We start from the raw sequence: 14,698 nt of genomic DNA, 5'->3' as shown, positions 1-14,698 counted from the left end.
ACACAGATTAATAGTAATGGGTTAAATTAATGTAAGAGTTAGCCAGTAAGAAGTTAGAGCTAATGGGCTAAGCAGTGTTTTTAATTAACATAATTTCTGTGTGATTATTTCAGTTCTGGGTGGCCAGGACAAACAAGCTGCCTTCCTGTTACAGCCTTAAGAAAGATTGCTTGAGTTTGTGACATGGCAGATGTTCATTAGAACATTGAAGGGACCCTTCCAGCTGGTCAGCATAAACCTTCAACCATACACTTACGAAAAAATAAAAGGTGAAGTTAGTCTTCACGTACTGGTTGGCACTTATATAACTAACATTGGATCCAACCGTAGTTCTTCTCAATCCTCTGTTATCTGTTATTAAATGAGGAGAAAGAACCTTGGGATTGACTTCTCCGGGGGCTAAGCTTTATGCACATTTTAAAAGTAGAGAAATTTTAGCTGGAGTTCTAGCAGATATTAACACTTTTCTTCATTCTTGCCTTAAAAGCTATAAAGTTAAAGTCAACTTCTTTTGCTGTAAAATAATGTTCTTTTATTAAGCTGGAGTGAGTCCCTGTTTATAAGAATTTTAGGAATCTCTTTGTAGGACACAACAAAAAATAGAGAATGACATCCACAGATTCATCAGGTTGAAATGAACTTCTGAGAAAAGTTAAAGGCTGTTGTGAAATGGGACTCAACTTCAGTCCCCCACTTTCTAAATCCTGGCAAATGCCCAACACACAGAAGGTTAAGCCCTGGTCTTTGGTTTGGCGTATTATCTTTCTCTGATCTGACATTTGGACTAAATTCACTGATCTGCAATGATTCCACTCCCCTCTTTGAGGATTAGGTGAATTGCCTCCTGTCTACCAGGAGAGCAAGCTATTAATAACCCCACACGTGCTTATTTAAGTGATGGGACCTGACAGTGGCCGCATCCGGGGTTAATGTCAGACACTGGTCATTTGCTGAACATGGGAGGATTCCATTTGAACACTGCCCATATTCTTATCTTCTAGGGATTAAACAGAACAACATTTTATTTTCCCAGAGCATATAAAGCAAAGTGGGATTAGAGAATCATAATCTTTTTCGTCTTTATTTTATTTTTTGAAATTAATATATATAATTACCTCATTTTCATTTCTCTCTTTTCTTTTTCTCCCTCTATTCCCATATATACACTCACTTGCTTCCCCCTAAATTTATGACTTACTTTTCTTTAATTGTCTCTCTCTCTCTCTCTCTCTCTCTCACACACACACACACACACACACACAGAGAGAGAGAGAGAGAGAGAGAGAGAGAGAGAGAGAAACTTGTTCAGTCTGTTTGGTGTTACTTGTATGTATATGGATTCAGGACTGACTATTTGATATTTGAGAGTCAGTCAAGGGGCTCATTCTGGGGAAGGTTATCCACCCACCTCCGAATCACTTGCTTGCCTACAGTTCTTTCTTTAGGGGTAGTGTTCCCTGAAATTCTCCATTATTGTGTTAGCAAGTCTACTGGTGCTGCTATTGTTTGGCTCTTGTTTAGGTAACCGTTAAGGTGTCATGGGTGAAGCATCTCTGTCATTTTTTGATACAGTCTCACCATAGATTTTTTGGTTCTCTGGCCCTGACAATCTTTGCAGCCCCTTTTCTTTAAAAATCCCTGAGTCTTACTTAGGCTTAGGAGTTGTGTTGTAGATATAGTCATTGGGGCTAGAAACCAAACCTTAAAATAAGAAAGTATGGTCTGAACGACTAGATAAAAGATTCAAGAATGTATAATGAATGAATAGGTCATTCAGAGAGAATTTGGGGCTCAGCAATATCTAACATCAATGGACCCACACAGTGGGTCTTGTCCTTCTGGCTCTTTGAGTGTATCTTAGTCTGAATTGCTGATTAGCTCACAGTCAAGCTTTAAGTTACACATGAGTGAAAACAGCTACCAGCAAACTTTGTTCTATGACCCAAATATGGCTTGCAGCTGATGGGGTAAAGTTTTATTAGGACATAGCCATGAGCATTTATTTAAACACTGCCTTAGCTACTTAAGGGCTACAATGCAGATCTGATTTGTTATGATAAAGACCTCATAGCCAACACTGCCTAAATTATTTCCTGCTGGGTTTCGATGGAAAAAAATTAAAAGAGTCTGAATAATAACTGAGGGTTCGGGGTTAAGACTAGATTTATGAACTTGAAGGCATTTGCTAACGCCAAAAGTCAATACTGATCCTCCACCTCCCTTCCATCTCTTCATCGGCTGAAACAGCATCTCAAACCCAGACCATTTTCTCATTTTCACTCTGCAAAGAGAACTCCGTGCAGCACGTCAGGGAAGAAAACAAATAACCCAGCAGGAAGGAAACTGCCAAACAGTTCATTTGACTCCATTACTTTTCTCCACATGAGTGGTCTCAAAAGTCTGAGTCTAGCGTGGACAGCGGCATCCCGTGTTCTTTACAGATCACAGTTAACCATGCAGCAAGGAGACACCGAGGTCTTCAGTGTGCAAGTTCTTACTTCAGAGCTTCCTCTTTCTTTCTCTCCCCTTCTATTCCTCTCTCCCTCTACTCCCCCCCCCCCGTCATGCATGGGCACAATGACAGCCCATGCATGAGTGGACCGTGGACTCTTCACTCATTTTTCAAGTCCCTGCAGGTACTGACCGCCAGCTGGCAAAAATGACAGATGATGCTAACTTTCAACAGATGCCTTTCTGACCCCAAAGATAATGGGAATGACAAATAATAACTTTGTAATTACCTTAACTCCAAGCAAAGCGGAGCTGAAAAATAACCAGATGAAAACTACGGGGAACATGTGGGACTGACTTCCCCATTAAGCATGTTTAAGTGTCCCCCGTGCTGCGTGGCTCAGGAGCTGTGCCAAGAGAGCAGGGGAGGCAGCCCAATACGCACCCAACCATAAATCTTCCTGGCCCCATGATAAACAAACAAGATTTCGGCATCTGCATGCACAGCTGACGAGAACTGAAGAAATGAAGATTAAATGGGAACCAAGGCACCATCGGTGCTAGAAGTTTCACAGTGCCTTGGATTATGAACGTCCTCTAATTAAAAATACATTTTAAATGTTCATATTTCATCCTCTTCTCAGTTTTCTGGGACTGGCCCGTAAGAAGAAACACTAGAAAAAACAATCAATAAAGGGTATATGAAATTTGAAATCAGCAATTCTGGTTGTTGATGATGCTGTTGGTTCAAGGATGTTCTGAGAGTTATTGTCAGGTGCAATGTGTTATCACTAATCTTGACCAACAATGGTGTGACAACTTGGGTGCTATGCTCTAGGGAGAGCACAGGGACTTCTGAGAACAGTCGAGCCTCACTTGGAAGCCTCTGGCATGAAGTATTTGAATAATTTCAAAGATGCGATGTGACTGGGTGGTGGTTGCCCTTGTTTGGGGATACTTGTTTGGGGGTGCTTGTTTGGGGGTGCTGGTTTGGGGGTGCTTGTTATTGTTAGATAGTTCAACTAAAATTCCTGATTATGTCATTTACTTCTGGACTGACATCAACCAACCTCTAGGTATAAAAAAATGTTAATTCTACTGGCTGATTTTGTGTGTTAATATGACTGGGTCATGGAATATGTATAGATTTGACCAATTATTACCCTTAAGCATTTCTTAGATGGTGTCTTTGAAAAAATAAATTAACATTTAAATTAATAGTTTATGGCCAGGCGGGGATGGGTCCTTTAATCCCAGCACTCAGAAGGCAGAGGCAAGTGGATCTCTGTGAGTTGGAAGCCAGTTCTGGTCTACAGAGTGAGTGCCAGGACAGGCTCCAAAGTTACAGAGAAACCCTGTCTTGAAAAACAAAAACAAAAAGAAAAATAATTTAAGTATACTGCCCTCTCAAACACCACTGCACCTGCACTTATGCCCCGAGAGCCTGAGCAGAACAAAACAGGTAACTACTACCTAAGTAAGAGAAAGCTTCTTCCTTATGGTCTTTGGACTAAAATATCAATTTTATTCCTCCCCTTGGATAAAACATAAAACCCCTTCCTCAGTCGGCCAAATGAATGATCTTAGTGCAAGAATCCCACTGCTGAGTCTACTTTGCTGTCTCAGCCTGCCAGTCCCCATAAGCATGGGAGCCAATTCCTTGCAACCCATTTCTCTACATGGGTGATCCCCCTTTTGGTTACTTGGCACTGGGGGACCATTATTAAATTACAAAATCTACCCTGGTGTCTTCCATGGAAGTGATAACAGCAATCAGATTGTGGGAAATCTCTCTGTAACCTCCCCTCATTGATGCTAATTAATGTCTTCATCATTGCATCCTTGTAAGCTTAGGAAGACCACCACCATACTCATCTTTATCAGGGCCAACAGCACTATTGATCTACCAATTAATTTTGAATTTTCCACCTCAGACTCATTATTTACTAAGTGTCCCTGAGTTCATCTGTATGCCACACAAAGTGTGTTATCAGATCTCTCTAGGCAAGGGGAAGGCAGACAACCTCGCTTCGCAGTCCCAGCTCCACATCTGCAAGCCTTTTAGCAGGAGTGAACGAGCTCCTCAAGGCACAGTGAGGAGCAAGTATGAAGACAGTCAAGACACAAAACGGAGAAGACACTTTCACACTGGATGCTGCCGTGGTTTGACTCCACCCAAGGTGTAGAGCATATTGAGTTCAGGGCATATTTTCAATGAATTATTCAGTGTACCAGGTTGTAAATGGTAAGAGGGTGTTCCAGAAAAATGGAGCAAAGTCACACCTGCAAAAGATGTTGCTTATCTGGGGATGGGATTCTGAGCCAGGTATGTGGAACTCAAGGCCGCAGAAACCTAAAACAAAGGTTATTCTTTATAAAGAGAACTTCATGGGTCAATGGGCTACCATCTGTCCAGCATGCTGCCCCAGTGTTCCATTTCTGGTATTCCGGCAAGCGATAAATTACGTGCCTCACACTGGACTTGCTCTGCGTGTCCCACATCTCACATTTCGTACCCTCTCTCCTTCATCAGCAGTAACAGGCAAAGCTGCTGACTTCAGCATGTATTACCTTGTTAACAAGGCTTTCCTTTCAGCTCGACTTCTTTGCACCTCAGGTCCCGATGCTGACTGCTGAAATGGCTTGGTGTCCAGATGCACACTCAACATCTGACTCAGGAACTCTGAAGCCTGTGCCCACAATGAGGAAACATGCTGGCAGATGTGATGACGATTTATGTGCAGTACAATGCCTTCAATGGTGATAACTCTCACTTATGGAAAATGTCTGACATGCCAAGTATTTTTGCAAGCTTTCTGCATGTTATATCACAGAAGTCCTCAGAGACATCACTGAGCCACAAAGAAATTATGACAACTTTTCAAAACTTTGCAGTTAAGATTGAAGCCAGGATTTTTTAAACATGGCTCCAAAATTCAAGAGCTTCATTACCCTGAAATCCTTCTTTTAAATAAACCAAAAATACAGATAAGAAAATATAGCACACTTTTACTAGTTACATTTCTGCCAACTGAAAATTTGAGTAAATAAGAAGCACATGGGACTTGGGTTTGTTTTATTTTGTTTTCTCTACAGAATGAGAGCATGTCTGTGAAAGAGAACACTTCCAATACTTTTACTCCGATAATCTCTAAAAACAACAAATCAAAATTAAAAAGCTAAATCTTTTGTTGTATGTTAAAAGACAATCTACATTTTCTAATGAAAATGTTTAAATACTTGTATGAAGGTGAATCTTCAAATATTTTATAAATGAAACTTTCTTCTTCACTCTCCTTCCATTAAAGGATCTCACACATAACCAAGACTACTCTGAAATTTAGGATCCTCCTTCTTCTGTCTCCTGGGAGCTTGGATTGGAGATATTATCTATTATATTATATATCTGGGGTCCCTCAGAGATTCATCGGTATGACAATTAATATATTTTTAACAAATAAGAGGCTTTATTAATTACTACCAGGACCATGGATACCAGGCACATTGATATCTGAAATTTATGCTCAGAGTATGTACTCAAATACATTAGTCAGGGACTCACAAAGGCAAAACTCACAAAGCTATGTACTTCTTGCCTTTGTGGGATAAGATGCAGCCATGCATTCTAATGTACTTCCTGTCTATATACTGCATAATGGTGGTCAAACACACATCTTATGCAATTGAATCAACCAAGTTTGTTTAGAGAAGTGAAAATACTTGGCTTGCTATATTACATGAACTGTCCTTGTCATTCCAATAAGTTATCTGTCTTTGGACAAGTGGGGCTGACAGGTCAGAAGCATCTTGTTTTATAGATCTCTTAAATACAGCATTTTAACTTAAAATATAACATTAGTCATCATGATAGTGCACAAGTAAACACGGATTTGTAAATAGAGCTGTTCTGTTACCATTTACTGTAAACACAGTTCTCTTTTAGCTACTAAGCAGTTACTTTCTGTTTTCTCATTATTTAATTTTTAATCTGTCTGTCTGAATCTAAACCCTTACTGTTATGTTATACACAGCATATAATTCAGTCTTGCTGTTAAAACTCTGTTCTGGTATTGGAGACATAGCTCATAGCATGGCCTAGAATGGAGGCATTCCTGAATTCAATCCCAGCACTGCAATTTAAAAGAAAAAATCCCGCTTGGAAGTACACACTTGAAATTGCAGCACTGGAGAGGCAGAGACAGCGAGAATTGTGAGTTCAGAGCCATCTTAACCTAGATATGTAGACTTTGTCTCAAAGAAACAATAAATAAATACAACTCAAAAGTAAAACAAAAACTCTATGATTGTCAGACTTTGGGCTGTGCCTGTCACATCCTCACACCTGATGTAACCTTTAATATGGCTGAACATCCATCTGTCGTTGTCGTACTTGCTTTCTCAATTCATCATTGCCCTTTGCTCCTTTACTCTTCCTGCCTTCTTAGTCTTCCCCCCAAAATCGATATTTTTAGTCACCCATTTTAAGTACTCTGCTGCAGTTATCACTATTATTCAAGTCAAATTTTAGATTAGTTTTCAGTAGAAGTTATGACATACATTATGAACTTAATTACATTTCAGAGTAAAACTGACCTAATTCTAGAAAATACAGCTTCAGTAATACAAAAGAAGGGGCCTTTTGAGTAATATTATACTGTAGTGTACTGGCACAGAGTTTTATTGTTTGCTATGAACATGGTGGTATAACCATTGTTTTAAATAGTTCTGTATTTTAAGAGATTGGTTCTATATACTTACAGAAAGGTTTAAAAAGGAAGGGAGGGATGGTATGGGAGGTCCTTCTGTCTATGTGCTGCTTTTATTGGCTAATGAATAAAGAAACTGTTTTGGTCTGTTGATAGGGCAGAGTAGAACTAGGTAGGGAAAACTATTCTGAGTGCTGGGAGAAAGAAGGCGGAGTCAAGAGACACCATGTAGCCCCACTGGAGACAGATGTTGGACAGGACCCTGCAGTTGCGGAGTCAAGAGACACCATGTAGCCCCACTGGAGACAGATGTTGGACAGGACCCTGCAGTTGAGCCGTAGTCACGTGGCAATACACAGATTAATAGAAATGAGTTAATTTAAGATATGAGCTAGCTAAAAAGACACAAGGTATTGTTCAAACAGTATTGCAGATAATATAGTTTCTGAGTGTTTATTTCAGGGCTAAGCAGCCGAGAACAAACAGGCAGGCTCCTACTACCGAGGGCAGAAAGAAAGGAGGGAGTGGAAGGGATGAAATAGAGACAATTTCATACTTACTACATATTTATCATTTCTCAGTTCTTTCTGTCTCTGTGAGACAACACCTGGTTTTATTTTCCTTCAATCTAAAAGAATTTCTTTCTTTCTTTCTTTCTTTTTTTTTTTTTTTTTTTTTTTTTTTTTTTTTTTTTTGGATTTTTTGAGACAGGGTTTTTCCATAGCTTTTGGTTCCTGTCCTGGAACTAGCTCTTGTAGACCAGGCTGACCTCGAACTCACAGAGATCTGCCTGCCTCTGCCTCCCGAGTGCTGGAATTAAAGGCGTGCGCCACCACCCCCGGCCTAAAAGAATTTCTTATAGAGCAGAGAGCCTAGCAAGAAAATCCCTACATTTCTGCTTATCACAAATTTGACTTACTTGACTTCGTTTTTGGTAAGATCATTTTGCTCGGAAAAAGATTCTTAACGGGCAGCTCGTGAACTCTAATTAGATCCCGAGCAATGGTTCTCTAAGAGGTGCAGTCCGTGAAAACCTGTTTGCTACGAAGTACCCATGGTGCAACAGAATTGGAAACACTGGTTTCTTCCCAGTGAGGATTCTCAACATCTGCTGGAAGCTAATGTGTCTTCACCAAGAGCAGGGCAGAAACTGCAGTTTCTAGAATTCTTTTGAATATAAAGAACTTTTTCCATGAACCATCTTTCTTTGCTGAGATTCTACAAACTATGGAGCTGTGTTAATCTGGCACGGGATAGGTAAACTAAGGCAAAAAAGGGCACTCTATAATGCAGTATAAAGAGTAAAGCAAAGGCTGTGGAAATCAGAGCAGGGAGAGCACACCTTCAGAATACCCCAGGAGCCACAATCGCACCAAGACGCTGCATAAAAAAAGTATTCTCTCAGCGGCATGTGCATCACTTACAGAGATTCGCGAGATGTGCTGCAGTTTCTCTGTGGCTGGTAGCTAGTTACTGCTAACGACACAGCTTGATCTTCAGCTTGGAAAGAGCCAGATGTTTCACTGTTACAGTTCTAATCACATTAAAGAACATTCTATAACTTAAACATTCCTGATTTTAATTGCATTTTGGGTGTGGTAACCTTATCAGGGCATCCTGCAAAGTCTGGCTAACACAAACCTAATTCTGTTTTAATATCAACCCCAGGAAAGGTTTAACTCTAAAAGGGTAAAATTTCTTTCTGCATCTGTAGATCATTTAAAATATGTAGTTACGAAATTTTATGTACCATATACAAGAAAGAAAAGAGGTGCTTTGCATATATGTTATAGTTGTGTGGCTTTGGTTCTCTTGCAAGATTTTTAATAGTGGTAACAGGAGCTGTCTCTGACTCTTTTAACTGGGTTTGGGATCCTTCTCATACTGGGTTCCCTTGACCAGTCTTAATACATGGGGGCAGAGTGCTTAGTGTGACTGTTACTTGATATGCCATGTTTTGTTGATATTCATGGCAGACATGCCCTTTCCTAAACAGAAAAGGAGGAGGAGTGTATTGGGAGCTGGGAACAGAGGGTGGGGTGGGGGCATGAACTGGGCAGAGACAAGGGAGGGGAAAATGAGACGCTGATATAAAATTAAATAAATTTAAAGGAATGAATAAAATGAAGAAAAGAACATAGATAATCAGAAATTCTAGTTTTCTTGAAAAGTGGGCAAGGAATAGCAGATGAGTTCAGAGGCAGAGATGTAGTCTGGGAGGTAGTTACAGAAAATCTAAGCAAGCAAACATATGTATCTAAAAGCAAAGTATAAATAACTCCTCAGATAGACAAGAAATTAGACCCTGTCCCCTATAGGATTATAATGAGTTTTCACTGAGCTCCTAATATACATCACTTCATCCACATAATAATCTTATAAGGTAGATAATAAAAATTATTAACATTATAAAGATGAGAAAACTAAGCTTGAAAGATTAAATAGCATGCTTAAAACTCACTCTAAGTCTTAACAGACTTTGCACCTAACCTTCTAACCACCATTCCACCTGCGGATAACAATTGGCAAAGATTATTTCACTGATCTAAACCTTAATCAGGCTCTGAATCCTATTCCCAAAGAGGTCCATTTGTTAACTTCTTTGTAGAATTCAGTTTTAACAAGAATCTTGCTAGGCCAGATCAGGAAATGTTCACTTTTTTCCATCACTATGGTCCCCTTTTCATCACTATCACTTCCCAGATGATGTACCACCATGTCCCATCTTCAGTAAAACTCCCAAGTCATTTAAGCCAGACTCCTCCCACATACGATGCTTGTGTCTAGTGAGTTTACAGCTACCAGTACCTCCACTAACAACAGTGACTCGCTTCTTGGATATTATAGGTTGAAATGTCCCCCAGAGGTTCATGTCTTGAAGGCTTATTAACGAGATTTTGGGGATATTTGGAGAGGTAGAAACTATAGTATAGTGATTCTCAAACTAGGGTCTTAGCGCCTTTGGAGTCAAACAACCCTTACACAGGGGTCGCCTAAGACCATCGGAAAACACAGACACTTACAATTTTTTTTCTTAGTTTTTCACCATATTTAATTGGTATGTGTAGTTGGATACTCTCTGTGGCCACCTTAAAGCCTGTGTCTACTAGAACTTCAGAACGTTCCTGACTACATTAACATAGTGGCCATCTGGAAGTGGCTTCCTCTGACTCCCGGGTTGCAGAAACTTCTTAATTGTAGGAATGTTCCTGATGTCTTGTCTTAAATGTCTGCAGCAGAGGGAAGTGGAACAGAAAAGGAGCGCTGAGTTCCTCCACCATCAAAATGGCTTCTAACAGCTGTACGTCTGCCCAGCTGAACTGGTTGCCAACAAGAAAATCCTCCCAGTGGTCTTCTAAAATCTTTTCAAAGACAGGGAAGTAACGGGTTTTAGCTCTCTTCACTATTAAAGCATAGCTCTCCTCATTTTCCTTAGGGGGTATTAAATGGAGCCTGGATGATCATAATTCTTAAGAGTAACAAAATTACAGTTATGAGGTAGCAATGAAAACAGTGCTGTGCTTGGGGGGTCACTGCAACATGAGGAACTGTATCCAAAGGTCACAGCATTAGGATGGTTGAGAAGCACTGCTCTAGGAGACAGGGCTAGGATAGCAGATTTTAAAGCTGATAACCTGGCTCCAGGTTACTGCCTCTGTTTCCTAATTCCCAATCCAACACAGTGCAAATATACTCTGTCACACACTCCTAACACCATCCGACCTGATGGGCTGAACTTTTCTGATAGCCTCAGCCCAAATCAATTGTTCTTCTTTAAATGACTGAGGGTAAGTATTGTGATCACAGAATTTCAGAAGTAATGCTCATAGGTTTAAATCCCACCTACTCTGTATTTGGAATTGGTCCCAGTTTCACACCAGCCTATATTCTCCTATTGTATTAATTCTTTTTGATTTTGGTTAGAAAACATGATTACACTATTTCCCCTTCCATTTTCTCCCTCTAACCCCATATGTATGTATGTATGTATGCATAACCATATATATGGTAATAATAAAGAGGTCATGAATTTGAGAGGTATTGTGCAGAGAGCCAGCTGAGAGATGGAAAGGAGGATACAGGGAAGGGGTTGGAAGGGAGAAAGGATGTCATTATGTTTTAACTAAAATAAGAATTAAGTCTCTCTCTCTCTCTCTCTGTGTGTGTGTGTGTGTGTGTGTGTGTGTTTGCCACATGTGGGAGTGCTCACAGAAACCATCAGAAGACAGTAGATCTCCTAGTGCCAGAGTTAATAGACAGTTGGCAGCTGCCTAATCGGATGGTGAGAACCAAACTGGGCATCTGTGGAAGAGCAACAAATACTCTGACCTAAATGGTTCCTCCATTTAGCAGTGAAGTATGTGTTAAAATAAAGTCTGCCTTTGCTGCTTTAACTCTTCTGCCTCTGGATTCTATAACTGCACTCATCAGTTTTTCTTAGAGCAAGGTCCTTGTCTTTGATTATATATTATGGTTTCTGATTTTGTGTTTTTATAGTTCTCTGTGTGTGTGTGTGTATTTCTTTTGTGTTTTTTATTTGCTTTTTCCTGTTTGTTTCATTTTATTTTGATTTTTGTTTGCCCAATTGTTTTCTAATGAGAAAGAAAGTGTGGAATTAAATGGGTGCAGAAGGTATGGGAAGAAATAAGGGAAGCAAAAAAATCAGAATATATTGTATGAAAAAATATTTTCAACTCAGGAAAAGAGATACAACAATAAGACTATGTGAACACAGCAACCTAGGTTCTCCACAATTCATCCAGCCATTTCTCCAGTTTAGCAGGATAACCAGTTTCCTTCCTCGATACCATGAGTGCCCTTCTGTGTCTTCAGTCCACACATGACCTTTCTCCCCAAACCTCCATCTCCTTGTCGTCTTCTTTCACTTGATTCTATTTCCATGACTGTGCCCTCCCTCTAGAAACTGCTGTATCTGAGGACAGGTGTGGACTCACACATATGTGTATGTACTTGTGAAAGGCAAAGGTCCGCACGGAGTGTATTCTTCAGTTACTCTATTCTTTTTAGACAGAGTCTTACTTAATCTGGATCTAATCAATTCACCTAGACTAGTTGGCCAGTGAGCTCCAGGAATGCTATTGTCCCCAGTCCCTAAGTACTGGATTTATAGATATATGCCACTTAACTATGATATAAGTACTGGGGATCCAAATTTAAGTCCTTATTACTCTGTAGCTAACACCTTACCAACTGAGCCATCACCCAGGCCCAACACTTCTTAATCTTTGTATTAACCTCTGAATATTAATATATAATGTGTTGAGACTATATACCACACAGGCTTCTAGTGCATTCGTTATCTTCAAGACAGTTTTGTAGAAGCTGTGGATATACCACCCTGTGCCAGAAAAAAAAGAAAACTGGATTTTTATTGTCCAGGACCAATAACTCTTACGTACCTAATTTAATACTTCTATTCAAAAACTCCTAATAGTAACTGGTGGGAGTTGATGTCTACTTATTCAAATTCCCATTTTTCCTTCAGTGACATAGATCTGAAGCAAGTGCTTTGCCTAGACTTCTAGTATCCCCTAGTTCAAGAGTCCTCCAAGCCGGGCGGTGGTGGCACACATCTTTAATCCCAGCACTTGGGAGGCAGAGGTAGGCGGATCTCTGTGAGTTCGAGACCAGCCTGGTCTAAAGGAGCTAGTTCCAGGACAGGCTCCAAAACCACAGAGAAACCCTGTCTCGAAAAACCAAAAAAAAAAAAGAGTCCTCCAATTTGAGTGTGCCTCAAAATTGTGTAGGGTTTCTCTTTCAGCCATTCTAGACTAGAACCCAAAATAGGCATCTATAATGAGAGTCCTGGGATGCTGGTGCAGGCCAACCAAGAATTTCATTCTGCCTTTGTTCCACGTATCCCCATACTAATCATTTCTTAGATTCCCTTCAATGCTTTCCTTTCTATTCCTCCTCTGTTTTCTCACTGACTGCTCCTTGTCATCATCTCACAAACTATTTGTCTTCAAATACTATTTGGAGCCCTTTTTGGACAAACACTACAAAGACAGCTGTACTTGCCATGACTCATGTGGGAATCCACTTGTTTAGTGAGATTTGGCTGTGTCTCATGGAAGACATAGCTGGTAGGATCTTTTCATTGTCACATGATCCTTTCCCCATAGAAGTGCTCCTTGAATATCAGTATAATTAAGACCACAGTGGTGTCAACCATCTCACAAGAATTAACATCAGGACCCACTTGGTTTGTTTGGCAGTCTCAAACATATCCATGTTTCATGTTTTATGATATAGTCATGCACCTGAAATGGCAAGATTTATTTGAACATCTGACCACAACCAAGAAGCAGGATGGATCTGGATCAGCACTGACACCATGGTCTCCTAGAAGCATTCTATAAACTGTAAGGACAGCCTGGGAGAAGCTCACAGATGCTTGGCAGTTCAAGTCCAAGCTTCATAATTTACCCTGCTGGACTCAATTATACCCAAATGGTTGTAATCATCTTTACAGTTTGACTCACCAATTTACATTTATATTACATGGATGTTTCTCTTCTCTCCAACTTGTACCTCCACGAATTTTGTTGTGTCTTTATTTTTCTTTTCTTTTCTTTTTTTTTTTTTTTGTTCATGAAATTTTTTTTTCTCACACCAAACAGAGCATATGTTGGGTCTTTTGAGTGGTTTTATGATTCAATCACTTGGCTCATTCAACAGCCTTGTCAAAAATGTAGAGATGGTTGAATACTCAAAGCTCAAAAACAGGCGGGAATCTACTTCACAGATCAGTCAATCACTCAATATTAGGCTCCCAGAGAGAATTGTACATAACAGGAAAATAATATGTAATTATGCGAACAATTCACTTTATTAGTTTCTTTGGGATTGCATTTGTTCCATCTATAGCAGCGAAAAAAAGGAAAAACTATGCATTTTCACAATTTTCATAACTTACTCTGTAATAAATTTGAATTTGAATTGAATTGTGTGCTGTGCTAAGAGAAATATGAAGTGAACCTAAGTTCATGTTGGTTTATTTTTAATTAATTTCAACACTGGTGGAATGAACCAAGGTTTGAGTTTGGGAATTAGGAAAGCACCCAGAATAACATAAAAGGTCAAAAATTAAAGAGTTTTGTATGCGCCATGTAAAATGCCAGTGTGACTTGCACAGAAAGGAGATACCTTTGAACCAGTGGTTTGGAGTTCTGACTGACCTGTCCCTGAGGAACAGTAGCAGCTAGCGTTGAATGTGAGGAGCCTCACTCAGTTCTGATGTATAGGTAACTATTTATAAAATAAAGGTGGAATCAGTTTTGATGCAACTAAGCATTACAAAAAGTGTCTTGTGTCTACAAAATATTTCTTCTGTTACTGCTAAAAAAAAAAAAAATGCCAGACACTTCAACAGTGCTTATTTCCAAAGGTAGATTTCATGAGATAACCGGGCTGTTTTACCAGTGAAGCCTGAAAGACCAAAGGATGTATCCTAAAGTTTTTGAGCATTAATGTATGCACTCTTCTTCCCTACTGATGCTTGCTGTCCCCTAGGCTGC

This window comes from Chionomys nivalis, chromosome 20, assembly GCF_950005125.1.
Source record: "Chionomys nivalis chromosome 20, mChiNiv1.1, whole genome shotgun sequence".
NCBI classification, from domain to species: domain Eukaryota; kingdom Metazoa; phylum Chordata; class Mammalia; order Rodentia; family Cricetidae; genus Chionomys; species Chionomys nivalis.
This window is presented reverse-complemented; position numbering follows the sequence as displayed.